Raw genomic sequence first — 17,631 nt, forward strand, 5'->3', positions numbered from 1 at the left:
TCTATTACAGAGTTTCCCATGGTATGAGCACCTCTCACCTAAAGGTCCATAGTGCAGCTTCCACTTGCTTTATTGCCAATAATATTCCCTATGGTTAGAAGTCTCCAGACTGTTCATACAGAAAATAAAATACTGCTTACATATATTTAGTACAAATGTCTATAATACCTCCTTTTAGGAGTTATTTACAATTGACCCTTAAATAACACAGGGCTTAGCTAGGGAGACCCACCTTGAAGTCAAAAATTTGTGTAGAACTTCATAGCTGCCCTCTGCTTCCGTGGTTTCTCATACAAGGATTCAAGCAACCACCAATTATGTACTGTGGTACATATTTACTGAAAAAAATCGGATTTGCCAGTCCAAACCCATGTTGTTCAAGGATCAACTCTATTTGCCTTTCTCAATCTCTTAATAGTTTTACAGTTTTATAGATGATATAAACTTTACTATTTAAATTATATTTTATATGGACTCACTTTTTAGATGTAACCATTTACAACTGATAGCATTATCTTTTTTTTTTCTTAGGGTTGCACCTGCAGCATTTGGAATTTCCCAGGCAGGGGGGGTATCGGAGCTGCAGCTGTCAGCCTACACCCTGCCTGGCAACATCAGATCTCAGCCACATCTGCAAACTATACCACAGCTCACGGTAATGCTGGATGCTTAACCCACTAAACAAGGCCAGCGATCGAACCTGAATCCTCATGGATACTAACTAGTAGGATTCCTAACTGCTAAGGAAACTCCAGACCATTGAATAATTTTTATTTCTTTTTTTTAATTTTTTTTTATTTTTTCCCACTGTACAGCATGGGGATTAAGTTATCCTTACACGTATACATTTTTCCCCCCACCCTTTGTTCTGTTGCAATATGAGTATCTAGATATAGTTCTCAATGCTACTAAGCAGGATCTCCTTGTAAATCTATTCTAAGTTGTGTCTGATAACCCCAAGCTCCCGATCCCTCCCACTATCTTCCTCTCCCGTCGGGCAGCCACAAGTCTATTCTCCAAGTCCATGGTTTTCTTTTCTGAGGAGATGTTCATTTGTGCTGGATATTACATTCCAGTTATAAGTGATATTATATGGTATTTGTCTTTGTCTTTCTGGCTCATTTCACTCAGGATGAGATTCTCCAGTTCCATCCATGTTGCTGCAAATGGCATTATGTCATTCTTTTTTACGGCTGAGTAGGATTCCATTGTGTATGTATACCACTTCTTCCGAATCCAATCATCTGTCGATGGACATTTGGGTTGCTTCCATGTCCTGGCTATTGTGAATAGTGCTGCAATGAACATGCAGGTGCATGTGTCTCTTTTAAGGAGAGTTTTGTCCAGATATATGCCCAAGAGTGGGATTGCAGGGTCATATGGAAGGTCTATGTATAGATTTCTAAGGTATCTCCACACTGTTCTCCATAGTGGCTGTACCAGTTTACATTCCCACCAACAGTGCAGGAGGGTTCCCTTTTCTCCACATCCCCTCCAGCATTTGCTATTTGTGGACTTCTTAATGCTGGCCATTCTTACTGGGTGTGAGGTGGGATCTCATGGTAGTTTTGATTTGCATTTCTCTTATAATCAGCGATGTTGAGCATTTTTTCATGTGTTTGCTAGCCATCTGTACATCTTCTTTGGAGAACTGTCTATTCAGGTCTTTTGCCCATTTTTCCATTGATTGATTGGCTTTTTTGCTTTTGGGTTGTATAAGTTGCTTATATATTCTAGAGATGAAGCTCCTGTCAGTTGCATCATTTGAAACTATTTTCTCCCATTCTGTAAGTTGTCTTTTTGGTTTCTTTTGGGTTTCCTTTGCTGTGCAAAAGCTTTTCAGTTTGATGAGGTCCCATGGGTTTATTTTTGCTCTAATTTCTATTGCTTTGGGAGACTGACCTGAGAAAATATTCATGATGTTGATGTCAGAGAGTGTTTTGCCTATGTTTTCTTCTAGGAGTTTGATGGTGTCCTGTCGTATATTTAAGTCTTTCAGCCATTTGGAGTTTATTTTTGTGCATGGTGTGAGGGTGTGTTCTAGTTTCATTGCTTTGCATGCAGCTGTCCAGGTTTCCCAGCAATGCTTGCTGAATAGACTTTCCTTTTCCCATTTTATGTTCTTGCCTCCCTTGTCAAAGATTAATTGACCATAGATGTCAGGGCTTATTTCCGGGTTCTCTCTTCTGTTCCATTGGTCTGTCTGTCTGTTTTGGTACCAGTACCACACTGTCTTGATGACTCTGGCTTAGTAATATTGCTTGAAGTCTGGAAGAGTTATGCCTCCTGCTTGGTTTTTGTTTCTCAGGATTGCTTTGGCAATTCTGGGTCTTTTGTGGTTCCATATAAATGTTTGGATTGTTTGTTCTAGTTCTGTGAAAAACATCATGGGTACTTTGATAGGGATTGCATTGAATCTGCAGATCGCTTTGGGTAGTAAGGCCATTTTTACAATATTGATTTTTCCGATCCAGGAGCATGGACTGTCTTTCCATTTCTTTACATCTTCTTTAATTTCCTTGAGAATGTTTTATAGTTCTCAGCATATAAGTCTTTTGCCTCCTTGGTCAGGTGTTTTCCCAGGTTTTTGATTTTTTGGGGTGCAATTTTAAAAGGTATTGTATTTTTGTATTCCTTTTCTAATATTTCATTGTTAGTATACAGAAGTGCAACTGATTTCGGAATATTAATCTTACATCCCCTTACTTCGCTGAATTTGTTGATCAGTTCAAGCAGTTTTGGGGTTGAGTTCTTAGTGTTGTCTATATATACTATCCTGTCATCTGCATACAGTGACAGTTTTATCTCTTCTCTTCCTATTTGGATGCCTTTATTTCTTTTGTTTGTCTAATTGCTGGGGCTTGAACTTCCAGTACTATGTTGAATAACAGTGGTGAGAGTGGGCATCCCTATCTTGTTCCAGATTTGAGTGAGAAGGCTTTCAGTTTTTCCCCATTGAGTATTATATTTGCTGTGGGTTTCTCATAAATGGCTTTGATTATATTCAGGAATGTTCCCTCTATACCCACTTTGGCGAGGGTCTTGATCATGAATGGATGTTGGACTTGTCAAATGCTTTTTCTGCATCTATAGAGATGATCATGTGGGTTTTGACTTTTCTTTTGTTGATGTGGCGACTGACGTCAATTGATTTGTGTATGTTGAACCATCCTTGTGAACCTGGGATGAACCCTACCTGGTCATGGTGTATAATTTTTTGGATATGTTGTTGGATTCGGTTGGCTAAGATTTTGTTGAGAATTTTTGCATCTATATTCATCAATGATATTGGGCTATAGTTTTCTTTTCTGGTGGTATCTTTGTCTGGTTTTGGAATTAGGGTCATGGTGGCATCATAGAATGTCTTTGGGAGTATTCCTTCTTCTTCAACCTTTTGAAAGAGTTTAAGGAGGTGGGCACCAGTTCCTCTTTATATGTTTGATAGAATTCGCCTGTGAAGCCTTCTGGTCCTGGACTTTTATTTGTAGGGAGTGTTTTTATGACCTCTTCAATTTCATTTCTAGTGATCGGTCTGTTCAGTTGGTCTGTTTCTTCTTGATTCAGTTTTGGCAGGCTGTAAGTCTCTAGAAAGTTGTCCATTTCTTCCAGATTGTCAAACATGTTGCCATAGAGTTGTTCATAGTATTCTCGCATGTTTTTTTGTATTTCTGCTGTATCCGTTGTGATTTCTCCTTTTTCATTTCTTATTTTGGTTATTTGGGTTCTTTCTCTCCTCTTCTTAGTGACTCTAGCCAGAGGTTTGTCACTTTTGTTTACCTTTTCAAAGAACCAGTTCTTGGTTTGATTGATTTTGTCTATTGTTTTTTGAATCTCTGTGTTATTGATTTCCTCTTTGATTTTTATGATTTCCCTCCTTCTGCTGACTTTAGGTTTTGGCTTGTTCTTTTCCTAATTCATTTAGGTGGCGGGTTAAGTTGTCCACTTGAGATTTTTCTTCTTTTTTGAGGCAGGCCTGTATTGCTATGAACTTCCCTCTGAGCACTGCTTTTGTGGCATCCCATGGATTTTGAGTGGTTGTGTCTTCATTATCATTTGTCTCGAGGTATGTATTAATTTCCTTCTTGATTTCCTCACTGATCCATTGGTTTTTTAGTAGCATGTTGTTTAGTGTCCATGTAGTAGATTTTTTCTCTTTCCTTTTCCCATGGGTGATTTCTAATTTCATGGTGTTGTGGTCAGAGAAGATACTTGCAATAATTTCTATGCTTCTAAATTTATTGAGGTTAGGTTTGTGTCCCAATATGTGGTCGATTCTTGAGAATATGTTCCATGTGTATTTGAGAAGAATGTGTATTCTGATTTTTTTGGATGTAGTGTCCTGAAGATACCAATTAAGTCTAACTTTTCTACTGTGTCCTTTAGGATCTCTGTTGCTTTATTGGTTTCCTGTCCAGAGGATCTTTCCATTGATGTGAGTGGGGTATTAAAGTCTCCTACTATGATTGTATTCCCATCAATTTCTCCGTTTATGTCTGTTAATATTTGCTGTATGTATCTGGGTGCTCCTATATTTGGGGCATATATGTTGATGATAGTAACATCCTCTCCTTCGATGGATCCCTTAATCATTAAATAGTGTCCTTCTTTGCTTTCTTTATGGCCTTCATTTTAAAGTCTATTTTGTCTGATATGAGTATTGCAACTCCTGCTTTCCTGTAATGTCTATTGGCGTGAAATATTTTTTCCCACCCCTTCACTTTCAGTCTATAGGTATCCTTTGTCCTAAGGTGAGTTTCTTATAGGCAGCATGTTGAAAGTTTTTGCCTTTTTATCCACTCAGCCACTCTGTGTCTTTTGACTGGAGCATTCAGTCCATTGACATTTAAGGTGATAATTGTTAAATGATTATTTATTGCTATTTTGAACCTTGTGTTCCATTTGTTTGTATGGTTCTCCATTCTTCCTTTCTTTTTTTGGTTGGATGGTCTCTGGTTATTATCTGTTTGAGTGTTTTTTTTTTTTCTTTCCATTTTTGCGAATGCAATGTTTGGTTTTGGCTTGTGGTTGCCCTGTTTTTTAAGTATGCAAACCCCTTCCTATAATTGTGTGTTTTAGCTTGATGGTCCTGTAAGTTCAAACACTTCATTACTATATTAAAATTAAGAAGAGAAACAAACAACAACAAAAAAGGAACTATTTATTACCTAACATCCCTTGCCCACATTTTATGGTTTTGATGACTCTTTTTTTTTCTTTTTAATTTTATTTTGTTTGAAACATGTTCATGATTAAATCTGTATGCTGGCTTATTTGAGTGACTGCTCTCTGATTGTGGTTTCCTCAATCCTAGTTCTTCCTCTTCTTTTTTTTCTTTTTCTTTTTCCTCCCTTTCTTTCCTTCCTTTCTTTTTGGTTTAGAGAAGCCCTTTTAGTATTTCTTTTAGCCTGGGTTTTGTATTGCTGTATTCTTTTAGCTTTTCATTGTTGGAAAAAATTTTTATTTCCCCTTCTATTTTAAATGATATTCTTGCTGGATAGAGTATTCTAGGTTACATATTTTTTCCTTTGAGCACTTTAAATATCTCTTGCCATTCCCTCCTGGTCTGTAGTGTTTCCACAGAGAAATCAGCTGATAACCTTATGGGGGTTTCCTTGTAGGTAACATTCTGCTTTTCTCTTGCTGCCTTTAGGATCCTCTCTTTATCACTAACTTTTGCCATTTTTATTGTAATATGTCTTGGTGTGGGTCTATTTGGGTTCAATTTGTTTGGGGCCCTCTGTGCTTTCTGTATCTTGAACTCACTATCTTTTACATTTGGGAAGTTTCCAGTGATAATTTCTTCAAATATTTTTTCCATCCCCTTATCTTTTTCTACTCCTTCTAGAATTCCTATTATGCATAGATTGGCCCACTTTATATTATCCCATAGGTCTCTTATATTGCTTTCCTGTTTTTTGATTTGGTTTTCTGTCTGCTGACCTGATTGGGTGATTTCCATTATTCTATCTTCCATATCACTGATTCGTTCTTCTGCATTATTCATTCTGGTTTTTACTGCCCTTAGTTCAGTTTGTATCTCTGCAAAAGAATGTTCTAGTTTTTCTTGGCTCCTCCTTATATTTTCTAGTTCCTTTCTTTTTTTTTTTTTTTTTTGTATTTTTGCTTTTTCTAGGGCTGCTCCCATGGCATATGGAGATTCCCAGGCTAGGGGTTGAATTGTAGCTGTAGCCACTGGCCTACACCAGGGCCATAGCAACGCAGGATCCGAGCTGCGTCTTCAACCTACTCCACAGCTCACAGCAACGCTGGATCCTTAACCCACTGAGCAAGGCCAGGGATCGAACCCACAACCTCATGGTTCCTAGTTGGATTTGTTAACCACTGTGCCACGACGGGAACTCCTCTAATTCCTTTCTGAGGGTGTCTGCATTACTGCTCATATCTTCTCTTAATTCCTTCAGTATTTTAACTATTTCACTTTTGAACTCCAGGTCTGTCAAACTGCAGAGATCTGTTTCATTGTTGACTGCTTTAGGTGAGTTCTCCTGTTGGTTTAACTGGGGGTGGCTTCTCAGCTTCTTCATCTTGCTTGTTTTCTTTTTCCTGGTGGAGTTTTACTCTCTGTGGCTGGGCAGTGTTTGCCTTGTCACTGCCATGGAATGTTTCCTGAGGGCTGGTGTTGTTGGTCAGTCTTTTTTGAGGCAGTGTGGCTTTTCTGGAGGATGGGCAGGGCTGACAGCGTCTCTCTGAAGCAAAGGAGGACTTCCTGAGGGCAGACAGAACTGGGAGGTCCACACCACGATAGGAGAAGATTTCACTCAGCTGGGCAGAGCTTGCTCTGTTGTTTTTGGGCTGTGGGGCTCTTGCAGGGGCTGGCGGTGCTGGGCAGCTATTCTGCTGGAGTGCAGTGGCTCCCAAGGGCTGGAGCAGCTATCTGGGTCACTGCGAACCCAAGAGGCTCTTCCCCAGGGCAGCCTGACTTGGAAGGACTGTTTGAGAATGTAGGCAGATCTTTTCATGGCCTGGCCAAGCTTGTTCTAGCTTTTCTGGGCTGTGGGAATTCTTTCAGGGAGCCGGTGGTGCTGGGAACCTGTTCCGTGGGAGTATGGAACCCCCCGAGGTCTGGAGCTGCTAGCTGGGCCACTGTGAACCCAAGAGGCTCTTCCCCAGGGCAGCCCAACTGAGAAGGACTGTCTGAGAATGTAGGCAGATCTTTTCATGGCCCAGCCAAGCTTGTTCTAGCTTTTCTGGGCTGCAGGCCTTTTCCTGGGGGCTGGAGGTGTTTGGTGCTGCTCCGCAGGGGTGTAGCCCCTCCAAAGGGCAAGCAGGCCAGGGCACGGACAGCCCCTGTGGTGGTAGGCTTCTGGCAATTGTTGAGGCCAGCCCTCCCGGATGGCAGGCAGCCCCAAGACCAGCACGTATGTTAGGGGTGGCGGGGGGGGGGTATGCACTGGAAAGCACATCTTTCTGATAGCTGGCAGGCCAGTAAGCTGGCTGTGGCATGGGGAGTATTCTATGGGGGCCCACCCCTTCCCTCCCCTCCCCAACAATGGCGCAGACCCAGCTCTTCTCCTAGGTTCCCGCAGATGTGGCTTTCCACTTCCCCATCCTTAGTGTATTGCTCCCTCCCCCCACAACGATCTGCTTTCTAGTTTCCCAGGCAGTCTCTGCCCTGTCAAACCCGACAGACCGGTTCCTAGACCTCCCAAGCAGTCTCCACTCCACCCACCCCCACAGCCCTTTCCCAGGGACTAACCTCTGGAGCCGAGGTCTTGGTGCCCAGCCCCCACGCAAGCATCTCAATTTTTTGTGACTGTGCCAGTAGTTCAGATGATCTGTTCGGTTCTCGCTCTGCTTTTCAGAACTCTGACTTACTGCTACACTCTTTTCTGCATCTGGAGATTTCTCCAGTTCAGTTATCTTTCCGTCAAGTAGGTGACTTTCCAGGGTGTGGGATCCCTTTCTCCTCCGCAGTTCCCTTTTAGGAGCACCTGTCCAGCTCAGATTCACCTTCTCTCACTCTCCTCTTTTCTCTTGTTTTACCTAGTAATGTCATGAGATTCTTGCTGTTATTGGAGTTTAGGTTCTTCTGCCAGCGATTGATTGCTGTTCTGTGCCAGTCATTTATGCTTTAAATGTGTTTTTTGTGTGTGTGTTTGTGGGAGAGGGCGAGCATGTCCCTCTACTCTTCTGCCATCTTGCCTCCTCCCCCTGTATAATTTTTAAATAAATGTTATTGTGGAGTTCCCATCATGGCTCAGTGTTAACAAACACTATATCCATGAGGTATGGACTGGATTTACTTAGCAGGTTAAGGATCTGGTGTTGGCATGAGCAGTGGTGTAGGTTGCAGACACACCTCAGATCCCTCATTGCTGTGGCTGTGGCATAGACTGGAAGCTGCAGCTCTGATTGGACCCCAGTCAGGGAAATTCCATATGACACATGTGTGTCCTTAAAAAGACCAAAAAAAAAAAAAATCCATTGTATCTTATATAATACTCAAACAAATTTGAATGTGGACGGTACACAAAATATTTATATCATAAATAGTGATGATGGTGATGTGGATGGTAATGATGATGATATAGTGGTGATGATGATGACAGCATCAAGGGTGATGGCAATGATAATGCCAGCTTGTATTAAATTCTCACACATCAAGTGCCACACAAAAAATGAATTAAGTGATTTCATCAATTAGCTCAGTTAATCTTTTCAGCCCTTCTATTCAGCAATTTAAATTATCCCATATTCTAAAATTCAGAAACTAACTTTTAGAGATGTTAATAGATTTGCTCAAAATAGCTTGTAACAGACAGAGCTTTAATTCTAATTGATATTGTCTCACTCCAGAGCCAAGTAGACTAATGACAGCATATTTGAGCTTAGTTTTTTAATTTTCCTAAAATGTCAAGATATGTGTTTAATTAATTTGAATTCATAAAACAGAATTACCAGTGAAATTCTGCCATGTCAACTTTAGGCTCAGGCTATTATTTGGAAAATGGGTAAAAATCACTCATGATAACATTAAGGTATATCTCATGTGAAATATTTTCTGTTTAAAGAACTGTTCCTTAGAACAAGTAAAATAATAGTGTCTATGAGGATGCAGGTTTGATCCCTGACCTCACTCAGTTGGTTAAAGATATGACATTGCCACAAGCTGTGGTGTAGGTCACAGATGTGGCTCAGATCTGGTGTTGCCATGGCTGTGGTGTAGACTAGCAGCTGTAGCTCTGATTTGACCCCTAGTCTAGGAACTTCCACATGCTCTGGGTGCAGCCCTAAAAAAAGACCAAAAAAAAAATAGTCTTTCAGACTGGCTATTATGCTTAGAGCTAATAGTGATGAAGGGAGGATTCAAATAGGCATCAACACAAAATATATTTTTTCAAAAATCTGTAAGAGTTACTGATCAGTGTTTCTTAATCCTTCAAAGCCTCAGTTCATCTGTGAAATGGTCATAATAATATCTACCTCATTTAATAGTGATGAGAAAAAAATGTTATAATTGCTGCTATGGGCTGAACTGTCTGTCTTCCTTCCAAGTTCATATGTTCAAGCCTAACCCCCAATTCTGAATGTGACTGTATTTGCAGACACAGACTTTACAGAGATAAACTTAACTCTGTTAGTATCACCCTAATCCAATCTAACCAGTGTCCCCAATAAGAAGAGGAAATATGAACAGAGATACCTAGGGGCATTTGTGCCATGTGAAGAGGCAGCACGAGGTTTGCAGAGAGACCAATAACAAATCTTTCTGTTAGAGCCCTGTGGGTACCTTGATCTTGGACTTTTAGACTCCAGAACTTGAAGAGAATAAATTTCAGGTGTTTAAGCCACCCGGTCTATGACATTTTATGAGGCAAAGCTAGCACACGAATACATATATGCACATACATTTATGTCCATATGTGTGTATGCCTAGAAAAAAACAGCTAGTGATCAATGAACTTGATTTTTATCACCTACCACCCAGAAAAGTGCTAGGACAAAGAAGATGCTCAAAGAGTTATTAATGGATTTATTAATTGCTTCAAATAAATTAATTTTCTCTTCCTTACTAGACTGCCAGTTTCTCCAGGGCAGCAATACTTTTTTTTTTTTTTTTTGGCTTTTTTTTTAGGGCCGCACATGCGGCATATGGAAGTTCCCAGGCTAGGAACTGAATTGGAGCTGTAGCCACCGGAGTATGCCACAGCCAAAGCAACACCAGATCTGAGATGTATCTGTGACCTATACCACAGTTCAGGGCAGCGCTGTATTCTTAACCCACTGAGCAATGTCAGGGATTGAACTCACATCTTCATGGATACTAGTTGGGTTTGTTACCACAACAGGAACTCCAACAATATTTTTTTTTTTGATTATAGAACCTGGCATAGAATCAAATAGAGAATAAACCCTAATTGATTACAAATTTCTGTTCTTCCAGTGTAACTCTAATTTGAAAATTACTTGAAGGCAGGCTTATTGAGGGAAAATTTAAGACAGCAAAATTCTCCCTTTTGAAATGATAGTCAATAAGTTTTGATAAACATAGACAGCCAATTAACCACCAGCATGATCTAAATAGAGAAAATTTCCATCATCCTCGAAACTTCCCTTGAGTTTCTATTGATTCAAACCCTCCCCTCCTTGCAGCTCCTGGAAGCCATGGATTTAATTTCTACTTCTGGTTTAATTTCCTCCAGCATTGCCTCTTCCAGAATCCTACGTGCAAGGAGTCATACAGTAAATAGTCAGTTGGACCAGATTTCTTTGACTTAACATACTGTTACTGAGAATCATTCATCTGACTGTGGGTATGAGGTCTGTTCCTTTTTATTGCTAAACAGTGTTCTGTATATAGATATACCACAAATTGTTTATCCATTCATTAGTTGATGGTCATTTGAGTTGTTTCCAGAATTTGACAATTTTGTGTGATACTGCTATAAACAATCGTGAACAGGTCATGGTGTGGGGCATGTGTTGTTATTCTTGGGTGGATACTTAGGAGTAGAATTTCTGAGCCATATGATAAGTGTATGGTTAGCCTTATCAGAATTTTCCAAAGGGTGATACCATTTTATATTCCAACCAGCAATTATTTTATGAATTAGCTTACCAACTTAGAACAGTACCACTTACTGCATATTTTTGCCAAACCCGATACTGTCAGTTTTTTTTTAACTTTGATCATTATAAAATATTTAAAATATTATCATATTTTGATTTACTGTGCATTCTTCTGAACATGCATTCCAACAATGGCATCTTTTCGTGCCCTTATTGATTGTTCCTGTTATATCTTAAAGAAGTGTTCATTCATATCAATCATATATTTTAATTGATTTTATTTTCTTTTTGAGTTCTAAGAATTCTTATATATAGTGGGTTCATATTCTTTATCATGAATGCATCCTTCTCTACATAGTCCTAACATTGTTATCCAAAGCATAAAAACTTTTAATTTTTATAATATCCAATTTGCTATGTTTTCTTTATGGTCAGTGACCATGGTGTCCTTTCTAATACTGACTAAAGGTAAAAATTTTTCATATATTTTTCTAAGAATTTTATAGCTAGTATTTAGTTTTATGGTCCATTTCAAGTTAATTTTTCATATGATATGAGATTAAGTTCCCTCTTTTGCATATGGCTGTTCAATTATTCCAACACCATTTATTTAAAAAACAACTCTTTCTGGTTGAATTACTTTGGACTCTTTGTTGGAAAATGGTTGATACACACACACATATACACACACATAATATACACATATAGTTCTATACTCTCCATTCTGTTCAATTGCTCTACTATATTTTCAACCTAACTCCAAAACCACACTGTCTTGATTACTGCAGCTTTCTAGTAAGTCCTGAAATCCAGTGATCTGAGTTAACCAAATGTGTTTTGATGAATTTAAGATGTTTTAATGGGAGTTCCCTTCATGGCTCAGTGGTTAACTAACCCAACTTGTACCACGGGGATGCAGGTTCAATTCCTGGCCTCACTTGGTGGGTTAAGTATCCAGAGCTGCCATGAACTGTGGTGTAGGTCACAGATGTGGCTCAGATCCAGCATTGCTGTTGCTGTGGCATAAGCCAGCAGCTGTACTCTAATTAGACCCCTAGCCTGGGAACTTCCATATGCCACAGGTGCGGCCCTAAAAAGAAAAAAAATGTTTTAATGCATGTCAACAGTATATATCCCAATTTACTTAGATCTTCTTTAATTTCTTTCTTTTTTTGTTTTTGCTTATTTTATGTTATGGTTTATCATAGGATATTGATAGTTCCCTGTAATATACAGTAGGAATTTGTTGTTTATCCATCCTGTATGCAATAGTTTGCATCTCCTAACACCAAAATACCACTTTAACACAAGCCCTCTTCCTTCCCCCTTGGCTACCACAAGTCTGTTCTCTATGTCTGACTCCACTTCAGTTTCAGAGAAGTTCATTGGTGTCATATTTTAGATTCCAGTAGGATATAATTGATATTATATAGTATTTGTCATTCTCATTCTGACATCATTTAGTGTGATCATCTCTCTGGTCCACCCATGTGGCTTCAAATGGCAGTATTTCATTCTTTTCATGGCTGAGTAATATTCCATCCACATCTTTATGCATTCATCTACTGATGGCCGTTTATGTTGTTTCCATGTCTTGGCTATTGTGAATAGTGTTGCTATGAATATTGGGGTGCATGTATTTTTTGAGACATTAATTCTTCTTCAGTGATTGGTAGACTTTACCAGTGAGGCCATCTGGGCCTGAGTTTTTTTATGTGTGAAGTTTTGAATTTTTTAACCCATATCTCCTTGCTATGAACATGTCACATCTTCTGTTTCTTCTTGAGTCGCAGTGGTTGGTTTGCATCACAATGAAATCTGTCCATTTTCCTAAACCTTCTAATTAATTGTCATACAGTTGTTCGTAACATTTCTTTGTATTCCTGTGCATTTCCGAGTTTGATGATTTTGGAGGTACCCTCTCTGCATTTCCAAGTTTGATGGATGATTTGAGTATTTGCCCCCTATTCCCCCCAATCCTCCTAGTTAAAAGTTTGTCAATTTTATTGACCTTCAAAGAACCATCTTTGGGTTTCATTGATTTTTCCGTATTGTTCTATGTTCTATTTAATGAATTTTCACCCTCAGTTTCATTAGTTCCTTCCTTCTTCTCACTTGGTTTTGGTTCTAACCAGAGGAGACACAAAAAGAGCAACGATGAAAAAGCACATATGTGGTCCAGGAAGAAAGGTGAGCTGGGTTAGGGGTGTGGGGGTGACAGGTGGGCGTGGTTTTAAATAGGTAGTCAGGGTGGACCCCCCCCCCCCGAGAGAAGGTGGCACTTGAATAAAGACTTGAAGGAGGGGAGGGACATAGTAAATGATAAGTGAAGGAGGTATTGGAAATTGATGTGACAGCTCTTTTCACACAATTTTTTTTTATCTTTTACTTATGTGTGTGTATTTTTTTCTACTGTACACCATGGTGACCCAGTTACACTTATATGTATACATTCTTTTTCCGACATTATTTGCTCCATCATAAGTGATGAGAAGAGTTCCCAGTGCTAAACAGCTCCCAGACCCTCACACTCTACCCCACTTCACCCAGGAAAACACAAGTCTCTTCTCCAAGTCCATGATTTTCTTTTCTGTGGAAAGATCCCTTTGTGCCATATGTTAGATTCCAGATATAAGTGATAGTACACGGTATTTGTCTTTCTCCTTCTGACTTACTTCACTCAGGATGAGAGTCTCTAGTGCCATCCATGTTGCTGCAAATGGCATTATTTTGTTCTTTTTTTTGTGGCGGAGTAGTAATCCATTGTGTGTATATAAAACACATCTTCCTAATCCAATCACCTGTCAGTAGACACTTGGGTTGTTTCCAGCTCTTGGCTATTGTGAATAGAACTGCAGTGAATATGCGGGTGCATGTGTCTTTTTTAAGGAAAGTTTTGTCCGTATATATGCCCAAGAGTGGGATTGCTGGATTATATGGTAGTTCTATGTATAGATTTCTAAGGTACCTCCATACTGTTCTCCATAGTGGTTGTACCAGCTTACATTCCCACCAACAGTGCAGGAGGGTTCCCTTTTCTCCACATCCCCTCCAGCATTTGCTATTTGTGGACTTCTTAATGCTGGCCGTTCTGACTGGTGTGAGGTGGGATCTCATGGTTGTTTTGATTTGCTTTTCTCTAATAATCAGGGATGTGGAGCATTTTTTCACGTGCTTGTTGGCCATCTGTACGTCTTCCTCGGAGAACTGTCTATTTATGTCTTTTGCCCATTTTTCCATTGGGTTGTTGCCTTTTTTGCTGTTGAGTTATGTAAGTTGCTTGTACATTCTAGAGATGAAGCTCCTGTCAGTTGCATCATTTGAAACGATTTTCTCCCATTCTGTAAGTTGTCTTTTTGGTTTCTTTTTGGTTTCCTTTGCTGTGTAAAAGCTTGTCGGTTTGATTAGGTCCCATTGGTTCATTTTTGCTTTTATTTCTTTGCTTTGGGAGACAGACTTGAGAAAACATTTGTAAGGTTAATGAAAGAGAATGTTTTGCCTATGGTCTCTTCCAGGAGTTTGATGGTGTCTTGTCTTATATTTAGGTCTTTCAGCCATTTTGAGTTTATTTTTGTGCACGGTATGAGGGTGGGTTCTAGTTCCGTTGATTTACATGCAGCTGTCCAGGTTTCCCAGCAATGCTTGCTGAAAAGACTGTCTTTTTCCCATTTGATGTTCTTGCCTCCCTTGTCAAAGATTAATTGACCATAGGTGTCAGGGCTTATTTCCGGGTTCTCTCTTCTGTTCCATTGGTCTGCCTGTCTGTTTTGGTACCAGTACCACACTGTCTTGATGACTCTGGCTTAGTAATATTGCTTGAAGTCTGGAAGAGTTATGCCTCCTGCTTGGTTTTTGTTTCTCAGGATTGTTTTGGCAATTCTGGGTCTTTTGTGGTTCCATATAAATGTTTGGATTGTTTGTTCCAGTTCTGTGAAAAACATCATGGGTACTTTGATAGGGATTGCATTGAATCTGCAGATCGCTTTGGGTAGTAAGGCCATTTTTACAATATTGATTTTTCCGATCCAGGAGCATGGACTGTCTTTCCATTTCTTTACATCTTCTTTAATTTCCTTGAGAATGTTTTATAGTTCTCAGCATATAAGTCTTTTGCCTCCTTGGTCAGGTGTTTTCCCAGGTTTTTGATTTTTTGGGGTGCAATTTTAAAAGGTATTGTATTTTTGTATTCCTTTTCTAATATTTCATTGTTAGTATACAGAAGTGCAACTGATTTCGGAATATTAATCTTACATCCCCTTACTTCGCTGAATTTGTTGATCAGTTCAAGCAGTTTTGGGGTTGAGTTCTTAGTGTTGTCTATATATACTATCCTGTCATCTGCATACAGTGACAGTTTTATCTCTTCTCTTCCTATTTGGATGCCTTTATTTCTTTTGTTTGTCTAATTGCTGGGGCTTGAACTTCCAGTACTATGTTGAATAACAGTGGTGAGAGTGGGCATCCTTGTCTTGTTCCAGATTTGAGTGGGAAGGCTTTCAGCGTTTCTCCATTGAGTATTATATTTGCTATGGGTTTTGTCATAAATGGCTTTGATTATGTTTAGGAGTGTTCCCTCTATACCCACTTTGGTGAGAGTTTTGATCATGAATGGATGTTGGACTTTGTCAAATGCTTTCTCTGCATCTATGGAGATGATCATGTGGTTTTTGACTTTTCTTTTGTTGATGTGGCGACTGACGTCGATTGATTTGCGTATGTCGAACCATCCTTGTGCACCTGGGATGAATCCCATCTGGTTGTGGTGTAGGATCTTTTTGATGTGTTGTTGGATTCAGTTGGCTAAAATTTTTTGGAGAATTTTTGCATCCATATTCATCAAAGATATTGGCTGATAGTTTTCTTTTCTGGTGGTATCTTTGTCTGGTTTTGGAATTAGGGTGATGGTGGTGTCATAGAATGTGTTTGGGAGTGTTCCTTCTTCTTCAACCATTTGAAAAAGTTTAAGGAGGATGAGTATATAAGTTCCTCTTCGTATGTTTGGTAGAATTTGCCTGTGAAGCCTTCTGGTCCTGGACTTTTATTTGTAGGGAGTGTTTTTATGGCATATGCAATTTCATTTCTAGTGATAGGTCTGTTCAGTTGGTCTATGTCTTCTTGATTCAGTTTTGGCAGGCTGTAAGTCTCTAGAAAGTTGTCCATTTCTTCCAGATTGTCAAACATGTTGCCATAGAGTTGTTCATAGTATTCTCGCATGTTTTTTTGTATTTATGCTGTATCCGTTGTGATTTCTCCTTTTTCATTTCTTATTTTGGTTATTTGGGTTCTTTCTCTCCTCTTCTTAGTGACTCTAGCCAGAGGTTTGTCACTTTTGTTTACCTTTTCAAAGAACCAGTTCTTGGTTTGATTGATTTTGTCTATTGTTTTTTGAATCTCTGTGTTATTGATTTCCTCTTTGATTTTTATGATTTCCCTCCTTCTGCTGACTTTAGGTTTTGGCTTGTTCTTTTCCTAATTCATTTAGGTGGCGGGTTAAGTTGTCCACTTGAGATTTTTCTTCTTTTTTGAGGCAGGCCTGTATTGCTATGAACTTCCCTCTGAGCACTGCTTTTGTGGCATCCCATGGATTTTGAGTGGTTGTGTCTTCATTATCATTTGTCTCGAGGTATGTATTAATTTCCTTCTTGATTTCCTCACTGATCCATTGGTTTTTTAGTAGCATGTTGTTTAGTCTCCGTGTAATAGGTGTTTTCTCATTTCTTTTCCTGTGGTTGATTTCTAGTTTCATGCCATTGTGGTCAGAGAAGATACCTGCAATAATTTCTATACTCTTAAATTTGTCGAGGTTAGCTTTGTGCCCCAATATGTGATCCGTTCTTGAGAATGTCCCATGTGCATTTGAAAAGAATGTGTATTCTGATTTTTTTGGATGTAATGTCCTGAAAATGTCAATTAAGTCTAACTTTTCTACTGTGTCCTTTAGGATCTCTGTTGCTTTATTGATTTTCTGTCCAGAGGATCTTTCCATTGATGTGAGTGGGGTGTTAAAATCTCCTAGTACGGTTGTGCTCCCTTCAACTTCTCCTTTTATGTCTGTTAGTATTTGTTGTAGGTATCTGGGTGCTCCTATATTAGTGGCATATATATTGATGATCATAATATACTCTTCTTGAATGGACCTTAATCATTAAATAGTGTCCTTCTTTGCCTTTCTTTATGGCCTTCGTTTTAAAGTCTATTTTGTCGGATATGAGTATTGCAACGCCTGCTTTCCCGTCTTGTCCATTGGCATGAAGTATCTTTTCCCAAACTCTCACTTTCAATCTATAAGTGTCCTTTGCCCTAAGGTGCATCTCTTGTAGGCAGCAGATCGAAGGTTTTTGCTTTTTTATCCACTCAGCCACTCTGTGTCTTTTGACTGGAGCATTCAGTCCATTGACATTTAAGGTAATAATTGATAGATTCTTATTTATTGCCATTTTAAACCTCATTTTCCAGTTGGTTCTATGACTCTCCATTCTTCCTTTCTTTTTTTGGTTGGACGGTCTCCAATTATTTTCTGTTTGAGTACTTTTCAGTTTTTGTGAATGTAATGTTCGGTTTTGATTTGTGCCTGCCCTGTTTTTTAAGTATGTTAACCCC

The 17,631-nt window shown here is 39.2% G+C and overlaps 1 long non-coding RNA gene across 3 annotated transcripts in view; it reads left to right on the forward strand.

Annotated features, from left to right (window-relative positions):
- LOC106508944 (uncharacterized) overlaps positions 1-17,631 on the forward strand; it is a 768,001-nt gene that overhangs the window by 588,024 nt on the left and 162,346 nt on the right. Inside the window, exons 9-12 of one of the 3 annotated variants that reach the window (XR_014807830.1) lie at positions 3,972-4,063; positions 4,384-4,432; positions 10,615-10,775; positions 13,167-13,221. The exons of the other annotated variants lie outside the window; for them this stretch is intronic. This is a non-coding gene — a long non-coding RNA (uncharacterized LOC106508944). The remainder of the gene's footprint in view (positions 1-3,971; positions 4,064-4,383; positions 4,433-10,614; positions 10,776-13,166; positions 13,222-17,631) is intronic. 3 annotated transcript variants of the gene reach the window in all.

This window comes from Sus scrofa, chromosome 1, assembly GCF_054392235.1.
Source record: "Sus scrofa isolate SSC_HxYL_T2T_F1_AM1 chromosome 1, Sscrofa_HxYL_maternal_Yorkshire_Landrace_v2.0, whole genome shotgun sequence".
NCBI classification, from domain to species: domain Eukaryota; kingdom Metazoa; phylum Chordata; class Mammalia; order Artiodactyla; family Suidae; genus Sus; species Sus scrofa.